This window comes from Enhydra lutris, unplaced genomic scaffold (genome assembly GCF_002288905.1).
Source record: "Enhydra lutris kenyoni isolate GAN:26980312 unplaced genomic scaffold, ASM228890v2 scaffoldscaffold12, whole genome shotgun sequence".
Classification (NCBI taxonomy): Eukaryota; Metazoa; Chordata; class Mammalia; order Carnivora; family Mustelidae; genus Enhydra; species Enhydra lutris.
The window spans coordinates 51,296,313-51,309,339 of NW_019154096.1; the positions used below are offsets into that span (position 1 = coordinate 51,296,313).

Genomic DNA, 13,027 nt, shown 5'->3' on the forward strand with positions numbered 1-13,027 from the left:
AGCTAAAGAGCCAGGATTTCATGAAATCAATAAAAATAGCACCTGATAACTGCTCAAATCACATGCAAATCCACTAATAAATAAGGATCTAGAAAAATTAGATCAGCTAGCTGAACAAGAGAAAACTCACAGGGATAAAAATAGGTTGCTCAAAAATAATTTTGAATATTAAAAGATAAAGAGAGGTCTATTTTGAAGTCTTTTAATATTTATGCTCATGCCACAAAAGTTAAATTATTTTCTCAGAAAAATACTCAATATTTCAATTAAATAATGTTCTATTCATTGAAATTGTTCATAGTTGCAATGAGAGCTTATAATTTGTTACACTAATTTTCATAATTTTAGTGTCATTTAGAAATCACACTTTTGCATCAAAATTGAATATGAATGACTAATATTCTTTTTAGGTAGACTGATTCCCTTAAGTGGCCGATATCTAGAATTAATTACCTTTATATGATGAGAATTTCCTGTGTAGTTTTCATGTATATTAGAAAAACACACAAACACACACACACACACATACACACACACACACACACAGAAAAAAGAAAAACAAATAATATATACATATATATCAAACACAAAAGCACATCAAACCAGTGATTTCATGGAGTTTATGGTTTAAGACAAGGCAAAGGGATTTATACCCCCAAAAGATGTTAATACAGAAAAAAGTATGGGGAAATAAAAATATAGATGGTTTGTTAACATGACAAAAATTGAGAACTAGAGCACTAGAAGTTTGGGAAATACCTCCTTAAGGATAAGTTTAAGTTCCACCTCCTTATGAAGCCATTCCTGAACACATCAATCTCCCTACAGTGACCACAACTTTCTCTAAACACAGGTTCTATAACATATGTAGCATGTGGGTGTCTTGTGGCATCTATGGCATTATCTTATTTTGGGATTTACCTCTTGATTTAGTCACTTTTCCAGAGTGAATGGCTTGTTTTCTGTTAACCTGCTAAATTCCTTAAGGATTGTTCTGTAATTCATTATAACGTAATGTTCTGTAATGCTTCATAGTATCTATCTGAGAACAATTTCCTGCCTTAAATGCTAAAGTATTCTCACAACCCAAATCTTTTCTGTTGCACATAAGTGGTCTAGTAAGAAATTGAAAGGACCCAAAGAAAGATTTGTGAAGTAATTATTATTGCTAGCTCACATATGTACTCTAAAGTTTATTAGAAGATTACATATATTTAAAAGAAGATTATATACATTTGAATATAGAGCATTTAGTAGATGCTCAACAAATGTAATCTTCCTATCTGCTGTCAGGGTCCATCCAAGCAAGCAGATACTTAAATATGACTTTGTACTCTCTCCACCAGAGGGTGCCAATGCCTCTATGTCCTCTGGACATGTTCCCTGGCATCTCATATGAATAGATTTCTAAGCAGCCTTGTCGCAAAGGCAGATGAAAATGAGCTGGGGCTTAACATGAAAAGGAGAATAGATTTGGGAGTCAACTATATAGTGCTGACAGCTGATGCTATGAAAGTTCTTGAGGCTTCTGAAGAACAAAATGGTTGAGGATGAAATCTTAAATGTTTACATAAAAAGTTCAGGAAAAAAGGCAGAGAAGAAGGAGGACACAGAAATGTTATCTAAAGGAACCCCAAAGAAGATAGTTTCAAGGATGTGCTAGTCAATGACATTACATGTTAGTGAGAAATTGAGAAGCAAATGGACTGAGAAAAAAAGTCATCACAGTTAATCAAACAGTGAGGTTAGAAACAAAATTTAGGTTGGGGTATAGACTTAAGGAATGAATGGTACAGAACAAGGAATAGACTCTGGACATTCACCTTATTTGTTGAAGTTCTGTGGCAGTAACAGGAAGAAAAAAAAAAGCCACAAAAGTTACTGGAGAAGTACCAACAATAAGTTTAAGAAAAAAAAATCAACATCAAGACTTTGTTTTGTCAAAAAGCCATTTCTTCAATAAGGGTAACCTCAGCTTTATATTATAAACACGTAAGATCAATGAATTCACACTAAGATATGCATGATGGTCATTTTCCTTCGTTTCCTCAAGACTGTACTTTAAAAACAAAGTAAATAACAAAGTTGACAAACTGCAAACCAACAAACACAAAAAAATAAGATTCTTATTAAAATCTAAGCAACTGGTGGCTGAAATTGCTAGTAGGATTCCTTCATTTGGTAAAGACTGACTGAGCACCAAGTAGTATCATACACTTGAAGTTTATAGCAATGAACCAAACAGAAAACAGGTCCTACCCTTGTGAAGTTTATGTTTAGTGTAGTTGTCATGAGGTACAAAGGCGGAAGTAAAGCAGGGGGAGGGAATTGTAGAACCAATGGAAGAGGCATGCTATTCTAAAAAAGCCTCACTGATAAGGTAACATTTAAGCAAAGACCCTATGGTAGTATGAGAGAAAATCAAATGGACTTAAAGGCAAAGGTCCAAGACAGGTATGAGACTGATGAATGTGAAGAACAACAAAGAGCCCAGCATGGCTGCATTCAGAATGAATGACAGGGAAAGCAGTAGGAGATAAGGTCAGAGCAGTAGGACTTTCTTTTCTTTCTTTCTTTTTTTTTTTTTAACCCCAAATGACAGGAAAGCACTGGCTGGTTTTGAATATGACCCAATTCTCATTTTAAAAGCACTAGTCTGGCTTTTGAGCTAAAAAGAGACTAGAAGAGGAGGAGAGGGAAAAGGTGAAAGCAAATAAAGTAGGTAAGAGTCTATGGTAATAATTCAGGCAAGGGATAACTGTGTTGGACTAGGGTGGTAGCAGCAGTGTGGTTAAAGTGGCTGGATTCCTGGGATATTTTAAAGGTAGAGCTGATAATATTTGCTGAAGGATTAAATGTGGAATATGCAGAAAAACAAGAGGTCAAGGAAAACTCTAAAGTTTTTGGCTAGAGCAACCGCAAATAAACTTGACATTGAAGAAGGAAGTGTGGAAGATTAGGAGAAGAAAAGAGGGGAAGACAAAAGTTAGTCAGCTCCCATTATAGCAAGAGCCAACTATGCCTTCACTGTTCAAGTCTGCTCCCACCCTCTAAAAGCATACTAGACCATTTGCCAAAGAGAAGGTACCATGTCTGCCTTTTAAGCATCCATTTCAATGTCTGATACATGATAAGCCTTAATAAATCTCTAACTCATGCAGGTATTATTTAGGTCCATTCAATGTCACTTGTACTCTGTACCATAAATACCCAATCTCAGTAATCATTATTCACTATAGCAAGATCACTCTTGATTATGTCTATTACTCCATGTTGTTAAATCCACTCACATAATATACTTATTGCTAAGTGTTCAGTTTGGACTGAATAATATGGGGGAGGTATAGGAGACTATTCACCAGTTGCTGGAAAAACAAAGGAAGTTCTAATGGAAGCCAGAAAGAGATGTGAGAGTGAAAGCAGAGTGAGGTGAAGTCTTTACCAACTCTGTCTCTTGTAATTTAGAGAGAAACCATCATTTAATGGGGAACCATTTGAATTAGTGAGTACAACCAATAAAAAGGGGCACATTTTAATTGTAGCTATTAAAAGAGAACAGTTTGAAAATTGTCTGGGAGGAAAACACAGCCATTTCACAAAGACTGAAGATATCTTTTTAAGCTAAGAGCTAATTTTAATATGAAGAGAAATATCTCGAGTTTAGTCAGGACAATGAAACCTTAACTAGGTTATAAAGAAATCATACTAAATGTCTATAATGACTGAAGCTGTTGAAGGAGAATGAGATTTGGGAAATATCTGTGACTAAAAATCACAACACTCTCAAAGACTGTAGGACAGAAACTAATTATTGTATTAATCAATTTAACTAGATTTAAAGGAAAAATTAAATGCCAGTGAGCATAATGGGACCCCTGGGTCCCATCAGAAGTCCATCTAAATCATGACAGGAAAAGAATAAAAAAGACACTGGCATTATTTTTTTTTTAAAGATTTTATTTATTGATTTGACAGAGAGAGATCACAAGTAGACAGAGAGGCAGGCAGAGAGAGAGAGAGAGAGAGAGAGAGAAGCAGGCTCCCTGCCGAGCAGAGAGCCCGATGCGGGACTCGAACCCAGGACCCTGAGATCACGACCTGAGCCGAAGGCAGCGGCTTAACCCACTGAGCCACCCAGGCGCCCGACACTGGCATTATTAAAGAGGCTAGGATTGTTTTTTAGAAGTTGCTTTTGGATTGTTTTTAAGAAAGGTGCCCTGAAGTAAATTATTTTAAAAGATGCAAATATTTGTAGAAGATGGTTAGAAGTATTTGTCAAAATTTACATGTGCATTCCCTTAGACCAAGCAAGTCCACCACTGACATTTTTCCTATATATACATATACTTTCATAGTTTCCCCAAGATATACAAAGATTATCCTTACACCTCTCCTTTTAATAGCAAGTAACTGAAAACAATCCAAATGCCTATGAAATCGAGACTGTTCAACAAAAGATAAAGAATCTATGTTACAGAAAGAGATTTTAAATAAGGAAAAGAAGGCTAGAATAAACTGTGGAGTTGAATTGGAATTGGAGGTATCAGTGTAACTCATGGTTTTTAATATATATGTGTGTGTATATATATATATATGCACACACACACACATACATACACATAGATAGATGCAGAAATATAGATGTGTACATGGGTGAGATATCCATATCTATATCTGTATCTACATCTATATATATCTATCTATAATTTCCTGTCCACTGAGCAAGCCTGGAAGCAACAACATTCCAGTATCAATGAGCACACTTAGGACCCAGATCTTGGTTTCTAAATACCATTCTCTCATAAAAAGAATCAAGGCTCCTTAAAGAAATGGCTGATGCCAGAGCAAGGTAAGAGAAGATACAAAATAAGCCTAGAATATTTTGTGGTACCATAAATTAAGGGAGTGCTCAAAAAGTAATGAAGGTATGTCAAAAGGACATAGGAGCTAACCTGAATGAGCCTCCAATGGCTAAAGCTGAGAGAATTTGAACAAAATGAATAATGATAGCCCTGGATTATAACCCCCAGAATAAAAATAAAGACCCCAAAGTCATCTGGTATAAATAAATGACTAAATATATAAAACAGAGAGGAGAAATAGCTCTTCCTCACAGAATACCTATAAATAAATGTAGGAGAATGGACACAGAAAACTGCCATCAGGCAACACCTCAGTAGTAATTGCCATAGTCAAGGACCATTGATGGATGCTAAAATTAGTATGTTAGAGTATGATGACAAAAAAGATTTGGATTGTTTTGAAGTACCCTCTCTAAGATAAAAGATAAAAAAAGTAACTTTACAGAGGAAAAACCTGACAGACACCATCTTAACCTTGTGATCAAGATTAATCTTAGTAGACATATTGACATAAGGTACCCTGATATAAAGCCTTGAGACAGGTAGAGCATCATTTTAGTTGTATTTTGATTAAAAATGCAAAACCTGAGTTTAATCATTAGAAAACATCAGACAAAACCAATTTAAGGGACATTCTACAAATATACGTCCTGGACTCTTCAAAAGTTAAAGAAAACAAAAAACTAAAGAATGATCACAGATTGAAAGGGACATGACAACTAAATGCAATGTAATGTCCTAAATGGAATTCTAGAATGAATTAAAAAAGGACAATAGTGGGAAAATTGGCCAAATTTGAAAAAGGCCTATAGGTTAGTTAACAGTATTGTATCAATGTTAAATTTCCTTATTTCTATAATTGTACTATAGTTATGTCAAATGTTAACATTAGGGGAAGCTAGATAAAGAGTATATAAAAACTCTATGAACTACATATGAATTGTGATTTCATAAAATTTGATGAACTTTCTCATAAGGCTAAAAGTAATTCAATGTAAAATGTGAAAAAAAGAACAAAGTAGATCTGTATACATTTATATGAAAAAAATATCAAGATGTATTACTGCTTTAAAAAAATCAAAAAGAAAAAAAGCAATGATCAGAATGGTGTAATATGATCTCTTCTAAGGGATATATTCATGTACTCATATACACAAATATATATACAATCATATATGTATATACATATTGGGTATATACATAACAATTTTTGTAAGGAAACAAAACTATTAAAACTCATAACTGGGGAGGAGGGGAAATGAAGGTAAGAGAAGCAAGTGAGAGTTTTATTTTTGTTTCAACAAGTCTGCATTTCTACACAAAAAAGGACTATCTTGGGGCACCTGGGTGGCTCAGTCGGTTGAGCCTCTGCCTTTGGCTCGGGTCATGATCTCGGGGTCCTGGGATCGAGTCCCACATCGTGCTCTCTGCTCTTCAGGGAGCCTGCTTCCTCCTCTCTCTCTCTCTCTGCTTGCCTCTCTGCCCACTTGTGATCTCTGTCAAATAAATAAAATCTTTAAAAAAAAAAAGACTATCTTTTTTTAGTCCTTTTCTTAATTTCTTTTCTACACCTCCCTATATTAAAATAAAGGAATAAAAGAAAACTTGAAAATATTTAATTGTAATATTTATCATATAATTTAAGGGTTTGCTTTTGTGGGAAAAAAAGTCATTAAGTCTTCAGTGCCATTGCTTAAATCTTCTAAATAAACTATATTCTTTTGCATATAATCTCTAATATTCTGAGTCTGGTTCACATTAATTCTGGAATTAAAAGTTTTCCCACTCACTTCTAGTAGACAATACAACCTAGCATTTTGTTGTAGTGAAACAAAAAGCATGTAGATTATTCTTAGGTATTATGAAAGTTTAGCTAAGAATAACATCACTTTTTCTGTGAAGGACCACATAGTAAATATTTTGCTTTGTGGGCTACATATCATCTCTGTCACATATTCTTTTGCTTTTTCTAAATAGCAATTTAAAAATATAAAATCCATTCTTAGTTTGTACTGGGTTCCCAACCTGAGGGACATGGACAACTTACTGCAGGATTCCAGACATTATTCCACCTCTAAGCTGAATAAATAATATATGTCATACATATATGTAATGATATTTCTTGAGTAGCTATAGATATACCTAGGATTAACACAAAACAAATTATTTTAAGAAGCGTTATTGAATTCATATAAACTTCCTATCCTTATTAATTTTCTTAATCAGTGAATACCGAAATTGTAACTGGTCTTCTATGGGGGGTTCATTAGATGTCTTAATATTAAAAAGGACGTCTCACACAAGGACTCAGAAAATGTAACTTCCATATACTTACTTAAAATAATTACTTAAGGTTGAAATTCAGTCAAACAAGAGAAGAAGCCATGAGATCCAGAGAGGACAGATCAAATTCAGAGAGTAATAACGGAAAGTCCACAAATGAGACTTATAGGGATGACCAAGAAAGGAATGAGCTTACACTTACTGAAAGGAATAGAAAAATGTGCAAATGTGATAAATACATATTTTGTAAGGGGAAAAAAGCAATGTAAAAACTTGGGAAGAAAAACGATGAGTAAGAAACTTAAGTCCAAATATGAAATAATCTAAAATGTGATATGGTCTTAAGCAGTTAAAGGAGTATAAAGGAAAGAAAGATTGTTTGACCTTGATGGTGGGAAAATTCTTTGAGTGGCTCAGGAATTGTGACATTAGACTATCAAAGCAGAAAATGTCAATTGAACTAGAACTTGTCCCAGAAATAAAGGACTTTTATGTCATAATTCTGTAGATCCTCTTTATTGCTTTTCAATATTTGGAAACTTTCTAGAGCAAAGCATAGAGAATTTGGTTAGGATTGCAGAACAAAATGAAAATAACATCAATGATAAGGTAAAAATGGCACAGTCCTGAAAGGAAAAGGAAATAAAAGGGAAGCAGTATTAATATTTTATCTTACAGAACAGAGTATCAAAAAACACAAAAGTTGACAGAACAAAAAGTATAAGTTAAAATGTTATTTAAAGTAACAATGATAATCAATAGATATTCTAAAATATTTATATATTTAAATATACTCATTAATATATTATAGATTTATATAATTGATATAATACATATCTTTTTATCAAATATATTTCTATCACAAAGCTGTCAAATATTGGGAAGAAAAGAGGAAGTAAGAGAACATAGTTAACTATGTTCTATAGTTCTATAGTCTAACTATCAGTAGAACTAAAGTAATTCATTAAATAAAAGGAGGGATGAGCATATTATTTGATCACAAAGAGATAAATATTGAAAGATTAAAAAATAGTAGAGGGGTACCTGGGTGGCTCAGTTGGTTAAAGCCTCTGCCTTTGGCTCAGGTCATGATCCCAGGGTCCTGGGATCAAGCCCCACATTGGGCTCTCTGCTCAGCAGGGAGCCTGCTCCCCCCCACCACCACCTGCCTCTCTGCCTAGTTATGATCTCTGTCTGTCAGATAAATAAATAAAGTGTTTTTAAAAAGTAGTAGAAAATCCCATGGTATCATAAGCTAATTCTTTGAAAGACTAATAAAAAATGTTAAAATCCCTAGCAAGTTTGATGAGAGGGAAGAGAAAGAAAAAATGAAGAAAAGGCATAGAACAATAATTTTAGAAAAGAAAAAGGAAATATAACCATTATAAATATTTTTACATGATAGAGATACATATAAATAATATTATGTCACTAAAGTTGAGATGGACAATCTTACATGTCAATAATAACTAACTAGAAAAATATAAAACATCAAAAAATTACCATTCATGATAACATATTATGGATGTATTATAATATATAAATATAAATATCTATAAAATAACACGGTATATGCCCCAAAAATGTATATTACCCTTATGGAGAAAATTAGAAAACCTTATTGATAAAAGAAGGTTTTAATAAATGGAAAATTATGTTTTATTTGGGGGTAAGAATTGTTGATATTTTTTAAAATGCCAATTCTCCCTGTATTAATATATGATTATAATGTAATTCCAATAAAAATTCCACCAGAGATTATCAAAGAATTTGACAAAGTGATCTTAAAATTAATATTGACAAGTAAAGAGCAAAGAACTTCAGAGAATGGGGAGCCACTTTGATTTTAGCTAATGATTACTACCCATTTTATTCTATGTTGACATTTGCCAATTCTGGACTAGGATGAAGAATAAAAGTTCTAACATATGTGTAACGAGTCTTAGATGAATGGAGATAAAAGAATTAGGAGGCAAGCAATATTTGAAGAAATAATAGCCAAGAATTTTCCAAACTTGACAAAAGAAATCAATTTAAAGATTTAAGAAGCTCAGTAAACCCTGAATAGGAAAAATACAAAGGAAATCTAGAAATATCATGGCCATATTGTGAAAACTCAAAGCCAAGAGAACAAATATCTTAAAAGCAATCACAGAGAAGGAAAGGCATATTACTTTCACCATAGCAACAATAAGACTGACAGCCCACTTTTCAATATAAACTATGCAAGTCAACTGACAATGAAACTTCCCAGAGTGCAAACTTTCAGCATACAATGATTTGGTTAGAAGAAAATACACTCCAAAAATGAAAATAAGACTTCTAAGACTCCATACATGTCAAACAAGATGGAGTAAGCCACTACAGCCTATCTCTCACACCGATGATAATTAAAATCTCTGGGCAGAGAAAGACAACCACCTAACTACTCTGAAGAGTAAACATTAGCAAGCAGACTGTAAATTGAACTCAAAATCTGGAAAATGATCTGTAATGAGGGCAAGATTCATGGTCTTAGTTGCCTTCTTTATTTCCAAGCTTTGACTAAGGGAAGGTCCAAGTGGCAGAACTGTGCCATGGGTGCTAAAGCAAAAATTCTCAGAAACAAAACATTACCTCTATCAGTGAAACCAAGAAAAGAGGCTCCTGCATTCCAGACAGCAGTAGAGTAATACCCACTTCGTTTAGTGTTTTCCTTCTTTCTCTTTTCTCCCTCAGCCCTTCCATATGGGCTGGCCAGTTAGGGAATTTTATGGCTGTGTGACAGTGATGACATAGGCACCTAAAACCCTGAGAAAAGATTCATCTTTCTGGATGGAGATATTTTAAAATGGGCTCCTACTACCCAAATAATGAGGAGGAATTCCCTGGTGTTTTTTCACCTTTTTCCTTCTCACCAGTTTGCCTCTCAGGTGACCCCAATCTCACAGAACTGCATGAACATATGGGGGAGTAAAACCTGAAAAGATACTTGGCAAATTTCCCTAAATATATGGAAAGTATACCACACTGCAAATAACTTTTAGGTAAAACAAGATATCAAAGGAAATTAATAAATACATTGAGCAGCATAAGAATGAAAATAGATTTTATCAAAATTTGTGGGGTACAACCAAAATAGTGCTTAGAGAGAAACTGTTAGCTTTGATTCTTCCATATAAAATGAAGACAAAAAGAAAAGCAAAATCCAAAGCTAACAGGAAGAGAAAAATAATAAAGAATAGAAATGAATAAAATTGAAAAAAATGGATAAAATCAAACCAAAAGCTAATTCTTTGAAAAAATCAATAAAATTGACAAAACTCTCACAAACTGACCAAGAAAATATCAGGAAAGGCACAAATTACCAATATTAAGAGTGAAAAAGAGGAATTAATATAAACCATATTAACATTAAAAGGAAAATAAAATATTATGAATGACTTTAAAGAATTTACATAAAATGGAACTATGCTATGAAAGACAGAAACTACAAACATTCACTCAGACAAAGTATTTTATAGGATAGTCATACCTTTAGTCATACATTTAAAGAAATAGATTTTATAATTCAAGAATTTCCAAAAAAGTTGGTTTCACTGGTGAAATCAATTCTGTATCAGTGAACACTTAAGGAAAAAATAATACCAACTCAACACAGGTCTATGAGAAAATAGAAGAGAACAGTTCTGAACTCATTTTAGCAGACTGACATTACCCTGATGCCAAAATGAAACAAAAAACATTGTAAGAAAATTTTTTAAAATGCTTATGTCCCTTATGAGAATATTTTTAATTCCCAAGAAAATATTAACAAATTAAATCCCAAAATATAAATATATAAAAGAATAATATGATCAAGCAGAGTTTATCCCAGTAATGGAAGCCTGATTCAAAATTCAATGTAATTTACCAAATCAACAGACTAAAGAAAAATTACATTCATTTCACTAGATACAGGTAAAGATTTTAATAAATTCAAACTCCATTCATGATAAAAACTCTTAGAAAACTATGAAAGAAGAGCTCTACCTTAACTTCATAAAGGGTATCTACAAAATTTTCCAACTCTTAAAGGGAGTTGGAACTTTTAACTATCTAGCTTTTCACTGCTGAATATGATATTAGCTATCAGCTTTTTCCTAGTCAGAGTAATTAGGCAAGGAAAAAAAAAACATTTAAACTAGAAAAGAAGAAGTAAAATTGTCTGTGTTTGCAGATGGCACAATCTTGAATGTAGAAATCCTAAAGACTCCACACAAAAAAAGTTACAACTAATAAGCAATATAGTAAAGTCTAAGAATACAAATCAACATACAAAATTTATTTGCATCTCTATACATTAACAACAACCTACTTAAAAAAAGAAATTAGGAAAACAATTCCATTTACATTAGCATAAAAAAAATAAGATGCTTAGGAATAAATTTAACCAGGTGAAAGACTTGTGTACTGAAAACTGCAAAACAGTCATGAAATACATGTTAAAAGATACAAATAAATGGAAGGACATTCTCTGTTCTTGGACCAGAATTAGTACTGTAAAATGTTCGTATTTCCCCCAAATGATCTATAGATTCAAAGCAATCTCTATCCACATCCCAACAGAATTTTTTACAGAAATACAAAAACAATCCTAAAATTCATTTGAAACCACAAAGACTTCAAACAATCAAAGCATGTTTGAGAAAGAACAAAACTGGAGGTATTGCACTTTCTGATTTCAAAACACATTACAAAGTTATAGTAATCAAAATACTGTGTACTGGCATAAAAGCAGAAAGATATACCATGAACAGAGTAGACAGCCCAGAAATAGGGCCATAAATATATGGTCAACTGATCTTTAACAAGGGTGCCAAGAGGGGTGCCTGAGTGGCTCAATTGGTTAAGTGTCTATCTTCATTCAGCTCAGGTCATGATTTCATGGTCCTGGGATTGAGCCCAGTGTTGGGCTCCCTGATTAGCAGGGAGCCTGCTTCTCCCTCTTCCTCTGGCCAGTATATGTGTTCTCCTTCTCTCTTTCTCTCTCAGATAAATAAAATCTTAAAAAACAAACAAACAAAAAACAACATACAAGGGTGCCAAGAATATACAATGGGGAAAAGATCGTCTATTCAATAAATTGTGTTGGGAAAATTGGATATCCATATGCAAAAGAATGAAACTGGACCTTTGCCTCATATTATATACAAAAATCCACCCAAAATGAATTAAAGGTTTAGATGTAAAACCTGAAACCATAAAACTTTTAGAAAAAAGCACAGGAGAAATGTTTCTAGATACCTGACTGGGCAATGATCTCTTGGATATGGCATCAAAAGCCCAGGCAACAAAGCAAAACTAGACAAATGAGATTATATCAAACTAAAAAGCTTCTACAAAGCAAAGGAAACAATTAACAAAATGAAAGGCTACCTACAAAGGGAAAAAATATTTTTAGACCATATATCTTAAAAGTGGTTAATATCCAAAATATATAAGGCACTCTTACAACTCAATAGCAAAAACAAAACCCACAAGTAACTCAATTTAAAAATGGGAAAAGGACCTGAATACACATTGCTCTGAAGAAGACATACAAATGGCCAACAGGTATACGAAAATGTGTGCAATATCACTAGTCATCAGGGAAATGCAAATCAAAACCACAATGAGCTATCACCTCATACCTGTTAGGATAACTATTATAAAAAACAAACAAACAAACAAACAAAGGAAAAGTGTTGGTGAGGATGTGGAGAAAAGGAAACCCTTGTGTCTGTTGATGGGAATATAAACTGGTGCAGCCACTATGAAAAACAATATGGAGGTTCCTTTAAAAATTAAAAATAGAGGGATGCCAGGGTGGCTCAGTTGGTTAAGCATCCATCTTCAGTTCAGGTCATTATCCCTGGGTCCTG

The 13,027-nt window shown here is 33.3% G+C and overlaps 1 protein-coding gene across 3 annotated transcripts in view; it reads right to left on the reverse strand.

Annotated features, from left to right (window-relative positions):
* Positions 1-13,027, reverse strand: part of LOC111145067 (heparanase 2 (inactive)) — a 667,951-nt gene that overhangs the window by 260,956 nt on the left and 393,968 nt on the right. The gene's annotated exons all lie outside the window — the stretch shown is intronic.